Source organism: Canis lupus, chromosome 10, assembly GCF_011100685.1.
Source record: "Canis lupus familiaris isolate Mischka breed German Shepherd chromosome 10, alternate assembly UU_Cfam_GSD_1.0, whole genome shotgun sequence".
Classification (NCBI taxonomy): Eukaryota; Metazoa; Chordata; class Mammalia; order Carnivora; family Canidae; genus Canis; species Canis lupus.
In genome coordinates this window covers 60,067,991-60,090,207 of record NC_049231.1, presented here as the reverse complement: position 1 = coordinate 60,090,207, position 22,217 = coordinate 60,067,991, and the positions used below count along the sequence as shown (strand labels likewise).

The following is a 22,217-nucleotide window of genomic DNA, read 5'->3' as shown; positions in this document are numbered from 1 at the left end:
CCCGGCCTCCTGGAGCTGAGATTCTAATGTGGAACAGAGCCCAAACCATAGACCTCATAAACAATCACCTAGTGTTTAGAAGGTGATTGATTCCTTGGTAAAATGAAATGTAGAGCAGAGAAGGGGGGGGAGGGGATTCCAGTTACTAAAAATAGAGGTTAAGGTAGGGCTTCCTAAGAAGGCAAAATCTATGCAAATCTGAGGACTTGGAGGGGAGGGAATTAGCAAAATGGTTAGTGGGTGAGAGCATTCCAGGCAACAGGAGGAGCCAATAGAAAGAGCTAGAAGATACACACCTGACTCTTTTAAGGATTAGGAAAGAAGTCAGAGTGGCTTGAGGGAAGTGAGGGAGAGGAAGATCAGTAGGAGACAGGTCCCAAGTTCATAGTGTGGAGCTTGAGGGGCAGATTATGACTGTGAAATGGGGGGCCATTTCAGAGCTTTGAGCTGAGGAGTGACATGATCTGACTTCCTGTTTAAAAGGATCTTCTGGCTGCTGAGAATCTAGCTCAGAGGGGGTTAGATGTGAGTGGGGAGAGCAATTAGCAGACCCAGGCAGTTACTTGAGCAAGAGATGAGGGTGACTCAGGCTCCATGCAGATGGTGGAGCTAGTAAGAAGTAGTTGGATTCCTTTAACATAGGACTTTAAAATTTTTGTTCTATTTATGTACACCTCTTACTACCTTTTCTAGACTATACACTCCTTGAAGCCAGGATTTGCGTTCGTGTTTAGGTTTCCAACAAGGGGTGCTCAGTAGTATTCTTAATGACTACATGGTTACTAGACAAAGAATCTAGCTTATCGATATCTCTGGAACATACCCTGTATTTCAAGGCATATTTATGAATGGACAATAGCACCACCAAGAGCATCAACTTTGAATAAGAAGAGAAAAATATCTACATACTGCTTAACTGGGCAGAATAATGTGAAGAGAAAGATGTCCTTCCTATATATGGGTTTTATTTAATTGCTTACAGGTTTCTAGAAGTAATCTACTGCTTCTCAATTTTCTCTGCTTTCTCCTTGATGTAAAATAGTAGCTAAGGGAGAGAGAAATTTCTAGAGAATTCAGGTTCATAGTAGGTTTTGTCACGGAAATATTTATTATAACAGCCATTTGAATCACATTCTATAATGCTAACCCTTACTATAGTTAACCCTGCAGGGAAGAAATCTCTCTCTGTCTTCAAATTCCATTATAATAAAAAAAATGCATATAAAATAAATAACTTCTCTAATACATACATATTTGACATTATAATAGCCAAGCGATGCAATCTTTTGCTAGTCAATTACAAATTTCCGAAACTTCAATATAGCAAGAGGGAAATTCCTTCAGGAAGAAAGTACCCACAATGATGTCCATTCCCAGCTATGGAATACAGCTAAAGACCTCTTCTTAAATGGATTCAGGTTTTTAAAATGCAACATCCAATGCGGGTAAAGAGTTCAAGAAAGCTGCTACATGCAATGTGGAAATAATTTGTGTGCATATAAAAAATCCAGGAAGGGAGCAGATTTCAATCTCTCAAAAATACAATGTCAGTCTGGGTTCTAGGCTGATACAGTTCCTAATTGGATCTGTAATCTGAAGGGGACATTCCATCTCTAAGAAGTGACTCCTATTTCCTGTGTCCCCTACTTCCACTTTCTTTAGTTGCCATTGAGAAGATTAAACTCAGCTTAGAATCTAATTGAAAAACACCAGCCTGAATTGGACATTACTATTTGAGACAGTGGTTCTTCCATCGAATCACATCACAGGTATAGATTGAGCACTTCATACTTCCTGGCAAAAAGTTTAGTAATTATGTTCTGAGAAATTAAAATTTTACGAGGAAGAGAGGCAAACATGCAGTAAAACAGTTTGACCATGCTCAGATAGAGCTGGGCCTAAGGCGAAGATGCCCTGACCACGCCAGCGGAGCTGGGCAGCCATACTACGGTGCGGGGAAGGATGGGCAAAGCTGGCCAGAGAAAGCAAAGGGAGGGGGAATCTTCAGCAGAGGGCAGGCGTGATCATAGTCTGATGTTTAGAACAACAGGTCCAGCAGCAGTGTCAAAGACGAAGTGATAGAGGTGGTCTGGAGGTAGGAAGATTATTCCAGAGACTTAAAGGAACTAATATAGTAAATAATGAGGGTCTGAGCATAGAAATGGCAGTGAGGATGGAAAGGAAGGGAAAAATTGAAATCTATATAGGAAAGAGGCCATAAAAAACATGGTCTTGACTGACCAGGGAGAATGAAGGAGAGCGAGAGGCTAAGGACAACTGCTAGCTCTCCAGTCTGAGAGGCTTGGGGGATGGAGGGCTGTGCTCTAAACAATGCAAGAGAAAAAGCAAATAAGGCATAGGGAATTGTTCTTAAAAATGAGAAATAGTGGGCAGCCTGGGTGGCTCAGCAGTTTAACGCCCCCTTCAGCCCAGGGCCTGATCCTGGAGACCAGGGATCGAGTCCCGCATCAGGCTCGCCCCATGGAGAGCCTGCTTCTCTTTCTCTCTGCCTGTGTCTCTGCCTCTCTCTCTCTTTCTGTGTCTCTCATAAATAAATAAATAAATAAATAAATAAATAAATAAATAAATAAATAAATAAAATCTTTTTAAAAAATCAGAATTAGCTATCTGACATGGTGCATATTTGAAATTATGACTAAAGTTACAGATCTATACTGGTGGTCTGGAGGATCATTACCTATTGAGCTTATCCAAAGTCCTGAAAATCAGAGAGATCATTGAGGAATACTTACACAAATTTCCTTCATTCTCCCTTCTCTAATGTCAAGTATCAACAAGGTAGAAACTTGTATCCAAAGTATCAGTTTTGGATATTTGTGTCTGGTGAATATTTACCCATGTTAGACCTTCCATTACATAGTTAAAAGCATGGCTTCTCCTGAGCACTTCTTTCTTCCCTATATTCCACAACAAAATCTTAGCATACTGTATTTTAGTGAACATTGACACAAAAGGAGAATTAAAGAACAATTTTCTAAATACTTAAGTTTATTTACAAATTAATAGTGGTGACTTTTTCATTTGGGATCCTAATTTCAAAGTAATTCACTAATTAGAATTCCAATACATTTCAATACCCTAGGAAATTTCATTTTTCAAGGGCTTCCTTTCCATAAAAAGAAGATGAAACTCTTTCTGATCCTTTGTCACATTTGCAGTGGTATATCCCTTTCTGCTTCCAAATCGTCACTGGGACCATCAACAATGCCCAGAAGGGGTGCTTGGGTGGCTCAGCTGGTTAACTCATGGTTTTGGCTCAGGTCATGAGCTTGGGGTTGTGAGATCGACCCCTGAGCCCCATGTTGGGTTCCATGCTCAGCAGGGAGTCTGTTTGAGATTCTCTTTCTCTCTCTCTCTCTCTCTCTCTCTCTCTCTGCCTCTCCCCCACTTGTGCATGTGCTTGCTCTCATTCTTTCTCACTCTCATTCTAAAATAAAATATTTAAAAGATGAAAACAATATCTACAAAATGAATCCCTTCTAAAACAAGACCTTCTGAGACAAATCTGTTGTATCTCCCTGCAGAGCTTGCATTAAATAATTTTTTTAGTTTCACCAATAACCAAAGCTCTTGACTAATGTACTCTAGGATGCTCTATTTCAAGATCTTTAACCTAGAGACGCAAGTGAGAAAACTTTATATCTTTATTATGTATTTCTATGCTCATAAATAATGAGTCAACATTTCACTATAATCCACCAGTAGAATGCTTCCATTCCAAATATAACCAGATTTTATCTATCTTCTATAAAGTAAGAAAGCCCTGTGTACCCTAGCAATAAAAAGCATTGTCTGAATCCATGTTTTTCAAATTGCAGGTCATGACCCATCTGTGGATCATGAAATCAATTTGGTGAGTCACAATCAGTATTTTTACAAAATAAAATAGAAAACAATGGAGTACATAATATCAGAGTGCATTACATTTGCTAAGGGTATGTGTGGCTTTGTGAAGGTTTTGTATGTGTGTGTATACTAGGTCCTAATGTAAATTATTTCTTACAAGAGTTGCATTCAAAGAAATTTGAAAGCCAGTAGTTTAACCTCATCGGTGGATGTTGTTGAGAAATGTCAGGAGTTTGTAGCTCAAATATGAAGTGAAAATAAATTTTATGAAATGTGAAGATTTATTTTTGTACAACAGCTCTCTATCGAGCACTCACTTATTTCAAGCTGTCAAATATCTTACAGAATAATACCTAACAAATAGGATCAAAGGTTTCTCCCATACTGTGTTTTGTTACTAAGAATATATGGTACAACATCACTAAATGACAGATTCTCACTTGATTGATTTAGCCTTGTTATTTAGTAGTAATTATGGACAGAAGTCTCATTTAGTTGCATTGATCTTGTATTTAACTTAAGAATAAATTCAGAAGTTGAGAGATAAAATGCACTGTATGAGTCCTTAATCCACGAAAGGACTTAAAAGATAAGAAATTGAAAACCTACAAATGTGTATGTTATCATTATGTATAACCTATGTACACACTCCCAAACATCATATTAGTATGTACAAACTAAAAGATATTCTAAATTTAAAGAATAAATGAGAGACATAAATACAGAACTAATGACTGGGCTTCACTAGGATTTTATAAGAAGCCTAACTAACATAAAAGTTACATACAGTGCTTTATTTATGCCACCAGGATTAACTTCTATCCAAGGAAATAGTGGAAAAATTAGATCTAATATCACACTACTTAGTTATTCCTCACCCCGTGATGCCTAACTTATATTTTGGCAAATACATTTTAAGACCGTAGTTATCAATAAAAGTATCAGTCATGAGTTATACTTGAACTTGAAATAGTCCTCTTTTGAGACAGCTATAGTAACTGTGAGTTTATATTTTATTTCATTTCTATCATTCCATTCCTTAGGTTCTTTATGGTGTTTTTAAAAATCCATAATATAATTCTATGAGAGTTAACATAATAGACTGTAACAGCTGTTATGGTCTATTGTGTAAATAAGTAATTACAGAATTTACAGACTATCATGTAAATATGTAATTATGGACTTTTTAAAATGTGCATTATTTACTCGATAGTCTATCGTTTACATATGTAATTATGGACTTTAAAACATGTATTATTTACTCAGTCTGTAACAGCTCCTTGGGACAGAGTCGTTCTGGCCTATCGGGTAAACATGTAATTACAGAAATTTTTTAAATATGTATTATTTATCTGATAGTGCTGCTACAGATTATCACATCCATACGTAATCACAGATTCAAAAAAAATGGTTATCATTACTTTGTATAATGCTTCCACAAGTCAACTCAGAGATTTTCGGTTTGTGGTTCAGTTATGGAAAACGATGCAGTGATTCCGTCACGTAGGAGGTTTGCAGAGTATAGTGGTTTTCTTCAAGTCACCCAAGTAAATTTTCAAGTTTCCTAAAGAAGTTAAAGAACTGATCCCAAAAATAACAAGTCATTTTGAGAGAAAGGATGCTTTTAAAGCAGTCTCTAGCTTAAGGTTCTAGATTTCATTTTTTCCATAGTTATCAACATTACCATGGTATCTATTGTAAAATGCCAGAACTTCTTAACATACCTGGTTTCTTTAAAGCAGCATATCTGGCATGCATTTTACCTGTTGTCTTCTTTCACATTAAATTATGCATAACTCCTCAGGAGGACAATTTAAACCACTTGCCAATTTCTGTGGTGTAAATACACCCGCCAAAACTGATTTCAAGCTACCAGAGGGATATCACTTAACTTGGACTGTCACTTAATTACCAAACCATAATTGCAGATAGGAACCTGTTTCAGCATACCACTGCACTGCCTTTTAGGTCATTTCAAATTTCAATTGCTGACTGTGGTATCTGAATCTTATGTGAGGTAGATTCCAAACAAGTCAGAAACAAAAAGCCAATTGCTAAAGGCACACGTCAAGTGTTTAAAACAATGAGTCACTAAGTGACCCCATAGAGACCTATCCCTGGGCCAGAAAATGCTGCAATCATGAGTGTATTACACAGCAATTTGAGGATGAGAAGGCATTGTTTGGTATTTTGAATAGGAAACCAATCTTGGGGTGACTCATTACAATTGAGGTGCACCTATGAAAATCGGTTTAGCAATAATGTTCTAGAAGTGATTAAAGTATCAGAAAGGTGATTGGGCTGGAGAACTTTAATATCTGTTCTAATTCTATGATGCTGTGCTTTGTGACATAATAAATAAGTAAAGGTTAAATATATCACATTTCAAGAAGCCATCCATAGTTCCACAGTTGTTACTATCAGATTTAATTGCCATTTTTAACTGAGTAATAAGTTGTAAGCTCAGCTGGACAACTCTGGAAGACTGAACCTTCAGAGAAATGCTATAAAAATGAATGTCAGGTACTGAAAATAACAAAACTAGGGATGCTACAGTATGTCTTTATCTTTGAGTTGTGTCTTTTAGCAAGAGACTTAAACATTGTTCTGAATTGAAATTTATTAATTAAAAAAATTATTTGAGAGACAGAGTGCTCACAAGTAGGGGGAGGGGAAGAGGGAGAGCAGGGGATGGGGGAAAGAATCCTCGAGCAGACTCTCTGCTGATCTTGGAGCCAGAAGTGGGACTTGATCCCAAGATCTTGAGGTCATGACCTGAACAGAAATCAAGGGTCGGCAGCCTAACTCACTGAGCCACTTCAGTGCCCCCTAAATTGAAATTTCCATTTGCCTTATTTGTTCCAGTTTTTTTAAAAAATCTGATGAATATCTACAGATAAATTGTAAAGATGAGCAGTAGTATATCCAGTGGTTATTAATTATTTTAAATATCCCTAATTTCAAATTTAGGGAGAATATACTGGTGTCCTTATAGAATACAGACAGGGGATCGGTGCACATACATATGATAAATTCTCTACACAATGGGTAATCATATTGTGTGGTCAGTTTAATAGACTGCCGCAGTGAGAGAGATTTCAAGTAATTCCATCCAAAGGGAATAAGTTCTTATATACATTTGTCTAAGAATGCTCATAAGATTTTGTTTCATTTTACCACTTGCGACACCCTGCGGAATACACATTAAATTTTAGTTGTGTGGAGCCTTTATCAAGACTTGACACCATGGGTTGCGTACCTTCAGGGAGAGATTGTGTTCCCAAATGTTTAAATCCCCACGTAGAGCAAAACACAAAATATACATTACATTAGAGTATCACATGGCCAACAACTGACTAGAGCATGCCCGGAAGAGGGCAGGTGCTACCTGCCAGAGGCTGCAATTTAATATCCTGCTATAAAAGCAATAGGAGGCTCCTGTTCATCTGAAACCTAGAACCTATAATAAAAACAGTGAACAATTCAAAATTGGCACGTTAGTCCTACTGGCTGTTTATGTGCCAGGATTTTTTTTTTTTTTTTTTTTTTTTTACCACGCCAGAGCTGCAAACTGTGTACAGTACCCTGAAACAACTGAGCTCTTCTTATGTGTAAGGTGGAATTATGGGTAGTGAGGGATTTACTATATAGGAAATTCTGTTTTCTTTGTTTTAAGGAAATCAGTGTAATATATGTCCTAATGGCTAGTTAGGGAAATCACTTATTCTGGGTTTATTAAAAGGCTGAACTACATAATTTTACCTAAAGTAAGACTTGCAACAGTTAATCTGAGACACAGGAATGGCAAAGGTAAGCCAGAGCTTATAAATGTTCATTTCATCCAGGTGCACCTCACTTTAAACAATAAATGCATCCCAGGAGTGAAGTGAAAATAAAGTACTTATAAATTGAATCATATTTTAAATTAACTAGGGATACGGTTACTTAAAAGAGGCTTCAGCTGGTTCTTTAGGAATGTGGATGACCGATTTGCAATTTATCAGTTTATGAAATATGAATTTTCAGATGTCAAATTTGAAAGCAGAGTACATACATACACATAGTTACATGCGGGTATATATACTTACAACTATATGTCCTTAGAAATATTCTAAAAGTCACACAGTTAAAATCAAAGTAGAGCAAAGACACTAATGTTTAGCTTGATCCGTATGGATTTTCTGGGTTTAAAGGAACATATAAAATATTTGCTTGAATAAGGCTGTGTTAGAAAATGAAAAACAAAGGTTTCTGGAATTGCAGTTAGTTATCTGTGAAGTGGGAGTGCCGAGCAGTAAAACTCCGTGTCCACTTGGCTGCGACAATTAATATGGAGCTATTTTCAAGGTGGGATTATGGGCAATGGAACCTCTAGGGATGGGCTGTTTTGCCCATGCGTTAAATCCTCATTTTGTGTGAACTTAATGAAAAGATTGCAATATGTTCTGTCAATGGTTCCTAGAGCATGGAGATGTCTCTTTCTTTTTCCCCTGAGTAAATGTAGTGAGATTTGTGCAGCATTTTATGGATGGAAATGTAAAGAAAGTGTGTGCTTTTTACTTTGTTTAGAAGTCCTGAAGATAGACTTAAAATCATGTAGGGAAATGCAGTTGGTCTAAGGATGTAATATTGACTGGATGCACAATCAGTGGATTTGTAAACTTTGCTGTGTTTGGGGAAAACCTCTAACATTATAAAATATCAAGAAGAAAGAGTTGAGTTTTTCTATAGCATTTTAAATTAGGCATAGCTATTTTCAACAGAAGCTTGTTGGTCTGCTCTAAAAAAGTTTTTATTTATTATTCTAACTAATTTGAATTCACAAGTGTGGTGTGCTATAGCCAGAATAAAGACTTGCTTTGCACAGAAATGCTCAGATGCTGTAATACAGTCAAGCATATGCTTATCTTCTTTCGATAAAAGAGAGACTATTGAGGATAGCAAATGCACAATATTGCTAATAACAAAAAGCCCAGGGTAGAGTGGAAAGGAACACAAACCAACAGGTGAGGCACATTTGGCGTACCTGCCACTAGGTGCCCAGTCAGCTTCCAGGGGACGCTGGAAGCCCATATACCTTAGGTCCATCAGTGAGGAGGATCTGACTGGACCTAAACTATGTGAGGACATCTGCATGAAGCCAAAGGCTACTCAGAGGGTATACATGGCTCAGAGGTCTCACTCCCTTCACACCTCCCCAGTCCATAGCTTAGACAGGACCAAATTTGTTTTTCTTCAAGATTGTTGAAAGACACAGCACCTTGGGATTCCTGGGACCATAGAATTTCCAGGGTCTTAGCAAACAACTCAGAGGCTCTTCATAATTTGTACCAGTGACCCAGCTACCTCACTGAATTCTGTTCTTATGTGGAATCCAGATTCTGAAATTTTGGAATTAAGTGGGTCTTGATTCAGTAGACCAGAGTTTGTTTTTGTTTTTAACACCATAGAATTCTTTAGGTAGAAGGAGATCTTAGAGATAAGCCAAATCCCTTCACATGAAGGTTAAGAAAGCTAAGGCCCAGAAAACTGATTTGACAGACCGCTGGCCAGTGGCCCAGCTATCGGTGGATCTTCATTCCAAGAGAAAGTAAATAACACAGTTAAGCTAAATGTTAGGTGCTGTACACATGTTACCTCATTTCATCCTCACAAAACCCCCAAGAGGAGTTTATCATCCCCATTCAGAGTAACGCAAGTGAGATTTAAAACAGTTGACTACCTTGCCCCACATCCCATATCTTTAGGGCAGTTTGCTGAAAAATCCAGTCATCAAAATGGCCAATTTACCAAATGATGAATTTGAAGAATGGCCAGTTTTCTGAATTTACCAAGAACTTATTTCCTTTAACTATTATTTTTACAGTAATTAATATTATCTGTAGTAGTTAAAGTTTTAGTCAACTGTTTGTTTTTACTTTGTCTTCATGACATTTTTTTAAATTTAAGTTTATATTTGTAACTGATATAGATCAAATTCGAGATCCTAACTACCCAATTCCTTATAAAATCCCTTCTGGGAATTTGTACTCCTTTCTACTGCTTATGATCTCTGCTTTCATCCTGAATTTTCCTGCAAACTAGTATTGAGTCAACATAACTTTCTGCATTCGATGAAATTTCTAGCAAACTGAGTTGCATGAAATGGTTCAACAGTCTGTGACGATGCCTCCAAGATTTCATGTGTTTAGTTTTAGCTTGGGTTTACTAGTTAGCTATATCATTTATGTCCCTGCAGTCCTGCAGCTCATTCATCAGCCAGACCTGCCAAATATCTTCCTGTTTGTTGCACATCTCAAGGACTTTAAAAATATTTAAACTACATGGCAAGTAATCCATTTAATTTATCTAGGTAGCAAATTTGTGAATCAAAAAGGGCAAAAAGCAATGGATCCAATTAAGTAAGTTGGGTGATAGAAACTTATCCTCATGATTTATAAAAATTCTTGAATTTAGAATAAGCACAACACTCTGATATGAAATAAATGAATGATAATTCCCCAAAGTCAGGGACCATATGAAAGAAAACATGGAGTACATTGAATTTTCAGAGCCTATCAAAGAATACAATGAAATGGCCCTGGTGAAAACAAAAATGAAGAGTTCAGACTGGAACTAAAACTATGAAATGGCCTCTCAAGCTGCTGTGGTCATCTCACTCCATGAGATCTGTGATAAACTTTAGAGAAACTTCATTGAAGGAAAGTGTTGATAAATCTGTGATTTTGTAAATTGGTCATTCTGTGAACTATTTGATAGGGGAATTGGATTGTGGTGAAGAAATGGTTTGGGGGGAAATAGCAATTCAAGGAATTAGTCCTTTAAAATGTGGTGTTTTGGGGGGACACACTGATATGCTTCTGATCACTGGATGGTAAATCATGGAAATGGAGTTTTGACTCCAAAACTAACATTCTAACCTCCATAGCCTTTCCAATTAACCACATAATTGGATATAAAGTGGAAAGATTTTTGAAGTTCCTTAAAGCCAAAGAAAAGAAATGTGGACTGAAAATTTTACATCACTGAAGAAGTTCTCTTGAAAAGTATTATAATAAGTATATTAAATCAAATCTCATAGTTGAGTTCAATGCAAATCCTGTACTATAGGTCCCAATAGTAGAGTGAGATATGGTGATTTTTGACTTGCCTAGTGAGAAAGCATTTTCCTTGATACCAAGAACCTTAATTTGAGCAAGACTCAAACATTTATATTCATATCATGTGGATCTGTCTGGCCACAGTTAATTTGAGCATGTCACTTTATTCCCTGTACAGAATATCTAAAGCTTTAAGGCAGATTCAGGGAGCCTTTTCTTCCTGAAACACAAACACTACACAACTCTCTCATTAACTGGAACTTTCACATCTGCACTGAAGTGAAAATAGAACCTAAAGCTCTGTCCTACCTCATGTATGTCAAACAGCACAGATTAGAGAAGGTGTGTTTGACAATGGCATTTTATTCGGGCTTGAGAGGGAAAGAGTTGGACAAGTGACAAATCTGCATAACCATGCAATAAAAATAATTGCAATGATGTTTAAAAGACACATGAATACTGATAAAGGCAAAATTTTGCCTGTTATTCATTTGACTTCACCCCAATTTGTCACAACCATTGAAAAGGTATGTCTCTACAACTTTAAGGATAAAACCAATTCCAAGTCTTCTGGAGCCACAGGTGGAATTGGGGGTGTGTTTCCAGGGGTGAGGGGAAGAGAAAAATAACTATTTGGTAGTATTTTTCAGGTTGAAAGGGTCTAGGCCAGTTCTGCTCACAGAAATATAATGTGAGCCACATATATATTTTTGAATTTTCTAGCTACATTTCAAAAAGTAAAGAACAGGTGAAATGTTAACCCCCAATGTAAGCAAAATATTAGCATTTTAACCTTATAATCAATGTAAAATATTAGTGAGCTATTTTACATGTTTTGCAGTAAGTCTTCAGAAATCCAGTATTTTACACTTATAGCACCACTCAATTTGGACTAACTACATTTCAAGCACTCAGTAGCCACATGTGGCTGTACAGTTACTGTATTGAACTGCGTGGGTCTGAATCCACAGTCTCACCTGAAAAGGGAAGATAGTGGTATTGGGTGATTCGGTCTGAATTGGACAGTGGTTTGTTTATTGCTGACTTTGAATGTTAGACTGCTGGAGGCTATAGACCAAGAGAGCACAATTACAGGACCCCTGAACTCTGGGCTCTAATGCAGACCTCGGTTAACTTGGAATTAACATTGCCAAGTTGTAAAATGTTTGGGCTATCCCCTAGTTTTTCTAAATACTTTCCTTTATATCTGAAGCCAAGTAGACAAGAAATAAAGGAACCCTCTTCTCTTCCCTGTACCCCAACTTTGGTCATCCTTAGTATTCTGCTATCTATCTGCCAGATTGTCCAGAACTGCCATTCCTGAGTGTGGTTATTTGCCTTTGTATTTTGACACACAGGGTAGAGGTGTCTCTACTCCAAACCTCTTGCTAGGCAGCTCTCCTCATAATACCCACTGAACAGTACTCCCTGCGTCCCCACACCTCCACCACCTGGCTGACTCCTGATTGCTGTGCGGAGTCAACTTCACTTTTACTTGCCCTGAAAATCCCAAGGCCACACCAAAAACCATCCAAGACTATCTCAGAGACCCAGACCCACTGCTTTTTCACCATGTCCTCATAACAAACACTGTGAGCTCTTATGCCACAATATTTGACTGTGGCTCTTACCCCCACAGTATTATCACATCTGCTTATTGTCCCTCTCCTTCCCCAAACTAGACAGTGAAAAAAAAGCATCTCCTTTACCTTTGTAGTTACACTGCCCAGTACAGAACCAGGTACTCAATAAAAGATGAAATATTGGAGAGTATATAGAAAATATAATCAAGTTCATTTATTCAAAGAATGTTATTTAAAAATGTACATCTAACATATTTTACAGCAAAAATGAATGTAATGTGCAACAGTTGCCTTCAAGTTCCAGGTGATGCACTAGTCGTTGAGGCCACAGAAGTGTGATACTGCAGACTCTCAGAGATGGCAGTGAAGTAATGGTTAAGATGAAGGCTTCTCAAAGCCCTTACCTGGGGACAATATCAAGCAGCTGGGGAAGTTATTTTAAAAGCAGACTCTGATTCTGGTGGTCAGGGGCATGGCCTCAGATTCTGCATTCCTAACAAGCTCCCAAGTGCACTTCTAGTCCAAGGATCCCACTTTATTTATTTATTATTTATTTATTTATTTATTTATTTATTTATTTATTTATTTATTTATTTATTTATTTTTAAGGGTCCCACTTTAAATAGGAATGGATTATGGCCTAGGAGTCAGGAGACCTGAAATTTAACTCTGACTCCTACTGTATGGATATGAGTCATTACTCTCAATATTGCCAGATCTGCTTGTTCAACTCTTAAAGTGCCTGGGAGTAGAGAGTAGATGATTCCTGTCATAATAAACTCTGCATTCCACAATATCCTTAGTTTGGTCTGCCTGCAGAGGATGACACGGTCTAAAGTAGTAGTTCTCAGTTTGGGTTGCTCCTGAAAATCACCTGGAGCTAATTTCAAAATGCTGCCGCCCAGATCACCACCCAAACCTATCACCTTAGAATCTCGGCAGGCAGGGGCCAGGCATCAGTATTTTTAAATTCCCAGGGCTGAGAACTACTAAGGTTAGTTACTAGCGGTATGTTGATTATTAACTCAATTGATTGGTGTTAATGAGGTCAGAGATAAGCAAATGATGCTCCCTTGCCAGATAACTTTTTCTGTTGGCAGTACTCCATGCCTATTATTGGTACAAATACTATTTCCAACACTAAAAAGGCAACACCGAACACAGGCCTTGATGCGTATAATTGTGCATAGAAGAAAAGCTGGGCCAATACCATAAAGAAGCCAAACTTCCCAACTTCTGCAGTCACCCCCTTGACCCATGAGATCAAAATGAAAACAGGATTTTTTTCCAATGGAAAATAGCAAAACCAGTGTCCAAGAAGCCACTGGATATTTTTGCCTTGCTAATGCAGTCCTATCCTAGGTTCTTTTCAAATTAGTTTTTAGATTTGAAAGTTTTAAATGAAAAACACTTTAAAACTATACTTAGTCAAAAAAAAAAAAAATCCTTTATAATTCTCACCACATCTCTTTGGGCTAGGTTAAGAGAGAAACATCCAAACTTGTAGTCTATACTTTTAAGATATCTTAGTTTCAAACCTGTTGGTGTCTTTAATTTTTTTTAGATTGGTTGAAGTAAGAAAGAAAAAAAGAACTGGATTCTTTTATTCAACTCAAGTAATGAGTTGCTTTGTAGCACAGCAGTAGCATTTGTCACTAAAATACTGATTTTTTTTTCCCCCTTTAATTAGTTTTTTGCTTTGGTCAAAGTATGTTGCTCATATTAAAAAAAAAAAAGATTATTTGTTTAAGAAATTTATCAACAAATAGCTAAGGGGTACATACTACATCCAAAACATTCTTGGACTTGAGAGGCAAAAATATATGATGTCCTATTATCTTCAAAGGCCTGAGAACCTGAGGGGATTAAACTTACATTCTATGAAAAAGATAGCAAAAATTATGGACAAAAAAATAAGAAAAGCTAAAATAGTAGCTTTTAAGTGTTCAGAGAAGAGAGATTCCCTCACTTCCAGCAGGGATGGGCTATTGCAAAGCTAAATAGAGAAGGGAAAGATTTTACCTAAACCTTGAAGGATGAGCAGAGATTAGATCATTAGTCCAGGAAAAGAAAATCTATGACCAAGAGCATGAAGAAAGGAAAGTATAAGATGGGCTTAAAAATAGTAATGAGACCAGTAAAGAGATTAATGAGACAAGAGTGTTTGACCTGGATCAGGTGAAAAGTTCCACATTATCTAGGCTTAGACTGAAAGGGTTAAAAAGACTATCAATTAAGCAAAAACATAGTTAAGCAAATTGGATTAGTTCTTCTGTTCTCAAGGGACAGGGTTAAGTTGGTATGAGTTGACAAAGGTGAGGTGATAAGGGGCCACAATGAAGGCACCTAAAGGCTAGAGTAGGGATTTTTATTTTAAAATTTTCCTATAGGTAATGGGAAATTGATAAAGACTTTTGTCTGCTTGCTTGCTTACTTGTCTGTTTTAAGTAACACAACAAAAGCCATGCTTTCCGGAAGATGAACTTTGAAGCCATAGGACAGCGCAAACTGGAGTGGAACAGAACTTGAGGTGGAAGAGTGGGTTAGGAGTAGCAATGTGGAGAAGCTGATCTGAATTGTAGCAATAGAAAGGGGGAGGTACCGGGGAAATTATGGAGAAATGATAAAAAGTAGAACTTGCTGACGAATAAATCTGACAGGTGCCCCTTGGTGTTCCATACATAAACTCCCAACATTCACTTCACTCTGAAGCCTGCTTGCTGTGAACACCTGTGATCCTGCTTGAGGTCTTCAGCCTGGCTGGGAGAACATGGGTCCCCCATGTGATGGACGTGCCAGGAGCAAAGAGAGAATATGATGGATGTGGTGGATGAGTGCTACAGATTCCTCACCCCTCCACTGGAATAATTCCTAGGTCTACACTATCCTTCAGAGTAGCCCCAATGGGATTAAACTTCAATTCCCCAGTAGCAACTTGCTTGAGAAGGTACCATTTCTTGCCTTTCTTTCATTCCTTATCCCCTTTCCCCACTCCCTCCTGGGCATTTCTTGGTGTCACTCCCGGATAAACTTGTGGCACTGACAGCCTTGCCTTGGTTTCTGTTGCAGAGGTCCCTAAATTAACAGTTAAGAAGAAACAGAATTAAAAACTGGCAGATTGATGCCCCCCACCCCGCAAAGATGTTCACACCCTAATCCTAAGAATCTGTGAATGTGATCCTTTTTGTGGCAAAGGGAACTTTGCAAATGTCTATGAAATGGGGACTAGCCAGGCATGCCCAATCCAATCACCTGGATCCTTACAAGCAGAGAACTTTTCCCAGCTGGGGTTAGAGGGAGATGGGACTTTGGAAGAACAGTCAGAATGATGCAACATTGCTGGCTTTGAAGATGGTAAAAGGAAGCCAGGAGCCAATGAATGCGGGTGCCTGTAGCAAGGAAATAGATGTTCCCCTAGAGCCCTGAGAAAGGAATGTAACCCTACTGACCCCTTTGACCGTGGTCCAGTGAGACCCATGTCAGAATTCTGACCTATAGAACTTTGAGAAAAAAGGGACGCCTGGGTTGAGCATCTGCCTTTGGCTCAGGTCGTCATCCCAAGGTCCTGGATTCAAGTTCCATACCAGGCTCCCCGCAGGGAGCCTGCTTCTCCCTCTGCCTATGTCTCTGCCTCTCTCTGTGTCCCTCGTGAATAAATAAATAAAATTTAAAAAGGAACTGTAAGATAATAAATTTGGGTCATCCTAAGCAATGAAGTTTGTAGTCATTTTTAGGAATAGCAATAGAAAATTAATTTTAAATTACCGGCTACTGAAATTTTGAAGTAGTCCTAAAAAGTGAAATAAAACAGAAGACATTGATATTTTTTAAGAGATGCTTGTTTGAATGTTCAATATGTTGAGTTCTCTGTGTGTTCTTGATACTATGATATTCTTAGATATTCACAGAGACTCTTGTATATATGTAGTATCACTCTTCCACTAATTATGAGAGGGGAAAGATGTTTGATATTTGTTGTGGGGTTTTTTTTAGCCAGGAAGTTGTCATTTAATCAGTTCTATTAAATTGTATGTGATGCCTTCAAGAAGATATAATTTTCAAAATGTGTTGGTAATAGGAGAAATGCTGGCAATTGATAATAAAATATCATTGTCAACCTCACTTTCCAGGGCTCAGTTTCACCTGGGCTAAATTTAGAAGCTTTCATTTGGAAAGGATGATTTCCGTGACAAATGTGTTATATGAGTACATTCTTTGAATTTAAAAATTTCATTGAGTTGTGGCAACACACACAAGGGCTTGAATTATGAATTTTGACACATTAATTCAGAGCCACTTAAAGTAGCTTCCAGTGCATTGTTCAAAATGCATAACCCCGGACACACAGTTTTATTTGAGCATATAGTTCTTGCTTTCAAATGCTACACCTTTGGAATATTATGGATGTTTTATTACATTCTAATCCTGTAGTTTCTTTGGGTCACTCCATGTTTTAACAGCCCTTGCCTTTTCCCACTCTGTCCCATCCAGTCTTTGCAGCCGCATCCAATCCTTAGCCCTCCCCACAAGACGTGCATAACAGGGACACGATTGATTGTTAAAAACTCTTAAGCCACTGGTGAACTGGATTTGGCAAGGGGGTTGGGTCTGCCTCTACACAGAGTTCTGGGGTAATGTCCACACCTTCACCTGGTGTCCTTCACATAAAACCTACCTACTTTCTGATTCATCTTCTGGCTGAAGGCTGGTACTAATGGAGCCCAGTGGTGACCCAGGCTGGAGCCTGGGTTGCTCCGAAGAGTTCCTCCAGCCTCTTCCCCTGACAAGATTCTGCTTCCACTAGCTCTTCTACTAACTGGCACAGAGCTTTCTGGTATGTGCATCTGGAAGTCCAGAGATGATGAGCCCTGCTGCTGCTTTGAAACCCTGCCTTCCCTTGATGCAGGGTTAGGCTTGCTCTGTGGCCTTGGTTGCTTACATTGCTGCTGCTTCGGAGGTGAGTGGGTGTGAAAATGGGGAAAGGATCTTTTCTGCTGCCCTACTTTGCTTTCCACAGCCTCTGACTCATCACAGCAGCCCCCCCCCCCCACTCCAGCTCCAAGCACAGAGCATACCTCAATCCACCTTAATTAAATTAAATTCTTAGTTTCTTTTTTTAAAACCTTATCTATCTACAGATTGTCAATGCCAAATGTTTTGCTTTTACTTCTCCCTTGCTCACAATATACCATTCATAATAAAAATAAGCTCTTGCCAAACAAATTTTAAATAACTCACTTTATATGTATATGTTACAAGGGCAAAGCCAATCATATTTTTACCTATTACAGATTCAGTTCAATCACTTCAGTGACAGGATAGGACAATAAATGTTGCTGCTCTCTCTGGTGGGCAATGTAGTCCAGTGTTTCAGAGAGGAATCTGCTTTCGAGCACATCCTCTAACTACAGATATGACACCAGATGCACAGCCCCCCTCCAAAAAAAGAAAAAAAAAATCCTCTAAATACCAAGATAATTTGTAGAAGGGCTATATGGTTACAAAAGCATTTTGGCAGGGCTTAAGAAAATGAAATAAGGGAGAAAGCAAGTGCAAAAGACATTGAATTTCAAGTAAGAATGGGCGCAAACACTTTAAAGCCAAAAATAATCTGTGTACCCTGGAGCTTGGGGACCGTCTGCCTCGGCAGATCACAATCCTATAGCCATGTGTCCCCAGACGACTAAAAAAGATGATTCAAGAGGATTACCTATTGGTGCAGGCTTTTAATGCTGACAAATGTGGCTCATTTTGGAGGCAGGTGCCCTCCACGGCTTTTATTTGCAATGGAGTTTCTAAGGTAGTTAATGCTACTTTAATTCCATTTCTACTAGGATCCTATTTTCTCAGGGACTTGGTCTTGCAAACCAAAGATATGCCAACCATGGTGCCTTTCAAGAATGTCATTTCTGAGACATTCTTCTTTAAAATTATCTGCGACACCCTCTTCTTCCTTCTTCACCCTCCTACAAGCTTGCCTTTCATTCCTAACCCCTGATCAATGCTACCCACCTAAGGTCATCAGTGATCTCCTCTTTTCCAAATTCAGTGGCCTCTCGATTCAGGGGACCAATGCTTTGATTTTGAAACTATCAGGCTTCCTTGAGCCTTCTTAGCATTGATTTTAGAGATTAGAGAGATAGATAGATATCTCTATATATATCTCCTAATTCTCCTATTTTATCTATAGAATAACTCTTGGGTTTAAGTCTTTTGGTTTTTTATTTCATTTCAATAAATGTTTACCAAGTATTCAATTCAAAAACCTCTACCAGAAAGTACTGCTCCTTTTGCGACAGCTGACAGGACACTGAGTTTTGAATAAAGTACCACATGAAAGAAACAATCTATACAACTCCTAATCTGGCATGGGATTGGGAGTATCAATTTTGCAAGCGTTTTAAGCAGTTTTCCCAGCATTACTGACACACTGATTACCAAATAGATTAAAGAGTAATCACTGATTCACTGATGATACCCCATTCTATCAGGATTCCAGCTACATTGGAATATTCTAGAAATTTCAGGAAGGTCAAGGAAAAAGAAACACAGCAGGGATTTAAAAATGCAAATTTTAGACTGATTTCTAACATATACCAATTACGGATGCGTGCCTCCTGGGGGGCCTAATATTCACACTTTCCAGTAGGTAAAGTCTAGGCTTAGGCATTGCCTACAGAGAGAGCTATTCCTAGCCTGCAAGTTATGAAAATCATCACTGGAAGTCTAAATATCATGTGTTAAATTTGACCGTCACTCAAATGCACAAAGAAGAATAAGAGGGTCACGGTCCTAGCTACTAACGAGAAGGATGTTGATTTTAAGTCTGTAATGTGTAGATTTATATGTACTTTTCCACTTGGCAATAGTGCTTCTAATTGGATATTTTTGTGTAAGTTGCAAAATCTTTAATCAGATAATGTTTTGCATCCCAAAATCATATACAGTTATGGTATTGAATTTTCTTTTCTCTACAAAAGGGTTTATTTAACCTCTTTAGTTAAAAATAATTTAAGGCCATGATGAATATTGATTAACCTTGGGAACCAAAGAGTAAACATAAAAACAATTCCGTACTCTAAAGTTCAGGTTTAACAATGTGCTAATAGCCCATAATGAAGATAGCAGCCATCAGTTAATCAACCCATTAAGTTGGGATCAGGAGTGTCAACTCAAGTGCAATCTACTAATTTACTGACCCTTAATGGGTCAGCAAGATCTATAACCCAAAGACTGATCTTTCTGCTTCTGTTAAAGTCGCTTTGGAGGCCAATCCACTTCTTTCCATGATTATGATCTCTGACCTGGTTTGGGCAGGAAGTCAACATAAAATCCATTTAGGAGAATGTGCCTAGGGTTACTGAGTAATGGAATCTCAAGCTAACTAGTGAGTTCAGTGTCCGGGTAGAAGCTCTTTATGGAAGCACCAACTTTGTTTTTCTAATGTCCACACAAGGGTGAAAATAAACATGTACACTCTTGAGAACTTCTGACTCCAGTAAGTTCTAGGTTCTTCAGTAAGCTAAGTCTTTCCACCCACTCTCCTTGCTGTATTGCTGTGTGAGTAAATTTCAGTTTTTTTGAAATGTCAACAGGTTAAAAAGAACTGAGTAGTGAGATGGCATGGTATCAGGCTATGCCTGCCCAATAATAACTGCAAAAATAAGTACTGCTTTATTAAAGATGTAGTGTGTTGTATTGAAAGTTGCTTTAGTGATCAACAAGCAAAAGATAGGTATGATTTGGCTGATTCTAATATATGAGAATCCATGCTCCAGTGTGCTACTTTCAAGGGGAAGGAGATAAAAAGTAGAACACCTTCTTCTAATTGGACCTTGCAGAGGGTGTAACAATAATTATGAATCAACAAATTCATTCACTTGAATTGTATCTGTACAGAAAAGATAGAATGACTGCTATAATACAAGAAGGGTTTTTTTTTTGGCTTCTTTTAAACATCAGCATTTTCTTTCTCAGGTGATAAAGTAATTTATTTTACTACGCATTACAATGTCCATTAGCAACCTGCCAGCCCTGTGATGTCAGAGACTCAAATGGATGTGTGCAAGAGATGCAACTGGGCTAGGTTCTGATGCCCTGGTCCCCAGCCAAGCCTGTGCCCCGGCTGCTTAAATGCGACCAACCCCAGTCCTGCTCTGGCAGTCAGTCCTTGGCTGTGAACTCCGCCCCCCCCCACCCCCCGCCCCCAGTAGGACACAAACATAAAACATGAGATATTCACTGAGGTTCTGGAAAGGGGAAGCAAGAAAAAAAAGAAAAAGAAAAAAGAAAAAACTGAAATGCACTAAACATTGAAAAAAAAAAAAGTTTTATTGAAAGGAAAAGTGAGATGAACTTGGCGACCTAAAGATTGGCTTTTCGCTCTGCAAAGGAAAATGCGTCCGCTGCATGGCTGCAAGCCGGTGATGCTCCAGGGATTCCCGCAAAGGGAAACCATGTTTCCTGGGAGAAGAGGGAGCCTCCTCCGTAGTTGGTGACATTGCCCCCTCCCCCCTCCCCATTTGTTGCCTTTGTTTTCCTCCCCTGTCATTAGCCAACCTCCCCGTACCGCGGTGCCAACCTTAGCACAAAGACACTCTAAAAGCCTCTGTAGGGAAAAGACAGTTCTCCCCGACGGGGGAAAGGGAAGTGCGCCCCGGGCCCGGGGCCGAGGAGCTGGGGCCGCTTGGAGCCCCTGGGGGGGCTCTTCCCCGGCGCGGGAGGCTCCGGCCACTTCAGCCTGCGGAGGTGACCTCTGGCTCGGGGTCCCGACCTCAAGGCCGGTCAGAGAGACGCAGGGAGAGAGGGAGGGAGAGATCGAGAGAGATCGCGAGGTCAAGAGAGAGATCGAGATCGAGAGATCAGGAGAGATCGAGAGATCGAGAGATCAGGAGAGATCGAGAGATCGAGAGATCGAGAGAGAGGTCAAGAGAGATCGAGAGAGATCGAGAGATAGCGAGAGAGATCGCGAGGTCAAGAGAGAGATCGAGAGAGATCGAGAGATCAGGAGAGATCGAGAGAGATCAAGAGAGATCGAGAGAGAGGTCGAGAGAGGTCGAGAGAGATCGAGAGAGATCGAGAGATCAGGAGAGAGCGAGAGAGAGAGAGCGAGAGAGAGCGAGAGAGATCGAGAGAGATCGAGAGGGAGGTCGAGGGGGGGCGCGAGGGCCGGGGGCCGGGGCGGGAGAGCGAGGGCGCCCGCGGAGGCTGCGCAGGAGGCCCCCGCCCCGGCCCCCGCCCCGGCCCCTGCGGAGCGCCCCGGGGCCGCCCTCCCGCCCGCCCCACCCCTCCCCACCCCTCCCCACCCCTCCCCACCCCTCCCCACCCCTCCCCTCCCCTCCCCACCCCTCCCCTCCCCTCCCCTCCCCTCCCCTCCGGGCGGCGCGGCGGAGGTGCGGCGGGGCCCGCGGCGGAGGTGCGGGGGCAGGGGCGGGGCGGGGCGGGGGCCGCGGGGGGAGGGGCGGGGGCGGGGGCGGGGGGCGGCGCGCGGCGGGAAGGCGGGCGTCACTTACCGGCCGGGGCGCGGGGGCAGCTCGCCGACTCCTCGGGCCGCGGCGGGCGGGGCGGGGCGGGGCGGGCGGGGCGGGGGCGGCGGGCGGCGCTGCCAACGTAAACAGTCCGCCATGATCTCTTTGTTTCGCTAATTGAACCTGCCGCCGCCTGCGGT

The 22,217-nt window shown here is 40.0% G+C and overlaps 2 long non-coding RNA genes across 3 annotated transcripts in view; one reads left to right on the top strand and one right to left on the bottom strand.

The window, feature by feature from the left end:
* Window positions 1–22,217, top strand: part of LOC102154536 — a 151,118-nt gene that overhangs the window by 85,550 nt on the left and 43,351 nt on the right. For both annotated transcript variants that reach the window (XR_005366030.1, XR_005366031.1), the window contains one exon: window positions 3,840–3,874. This is a non-coding gene — a long non-coding RNA (uncharacterized LOC102154536). The remainder of the gene's footprint in view (window positions 1–3,839; window positions 3,875–22,217) is intronic.
* On the bottom strand, window positions 20,867–22,114 carry LOC119873689. The gene is made up of 2 exons (XR_005366036.1): window positions 22,063–22,114; window positions 20,867–21,013 (listed from the first exon to the last, which is right to left on the bottom strand). It is a non-coding gene; the product is annotated as an uncharacterized LOC119873689 (long non-coding RNA).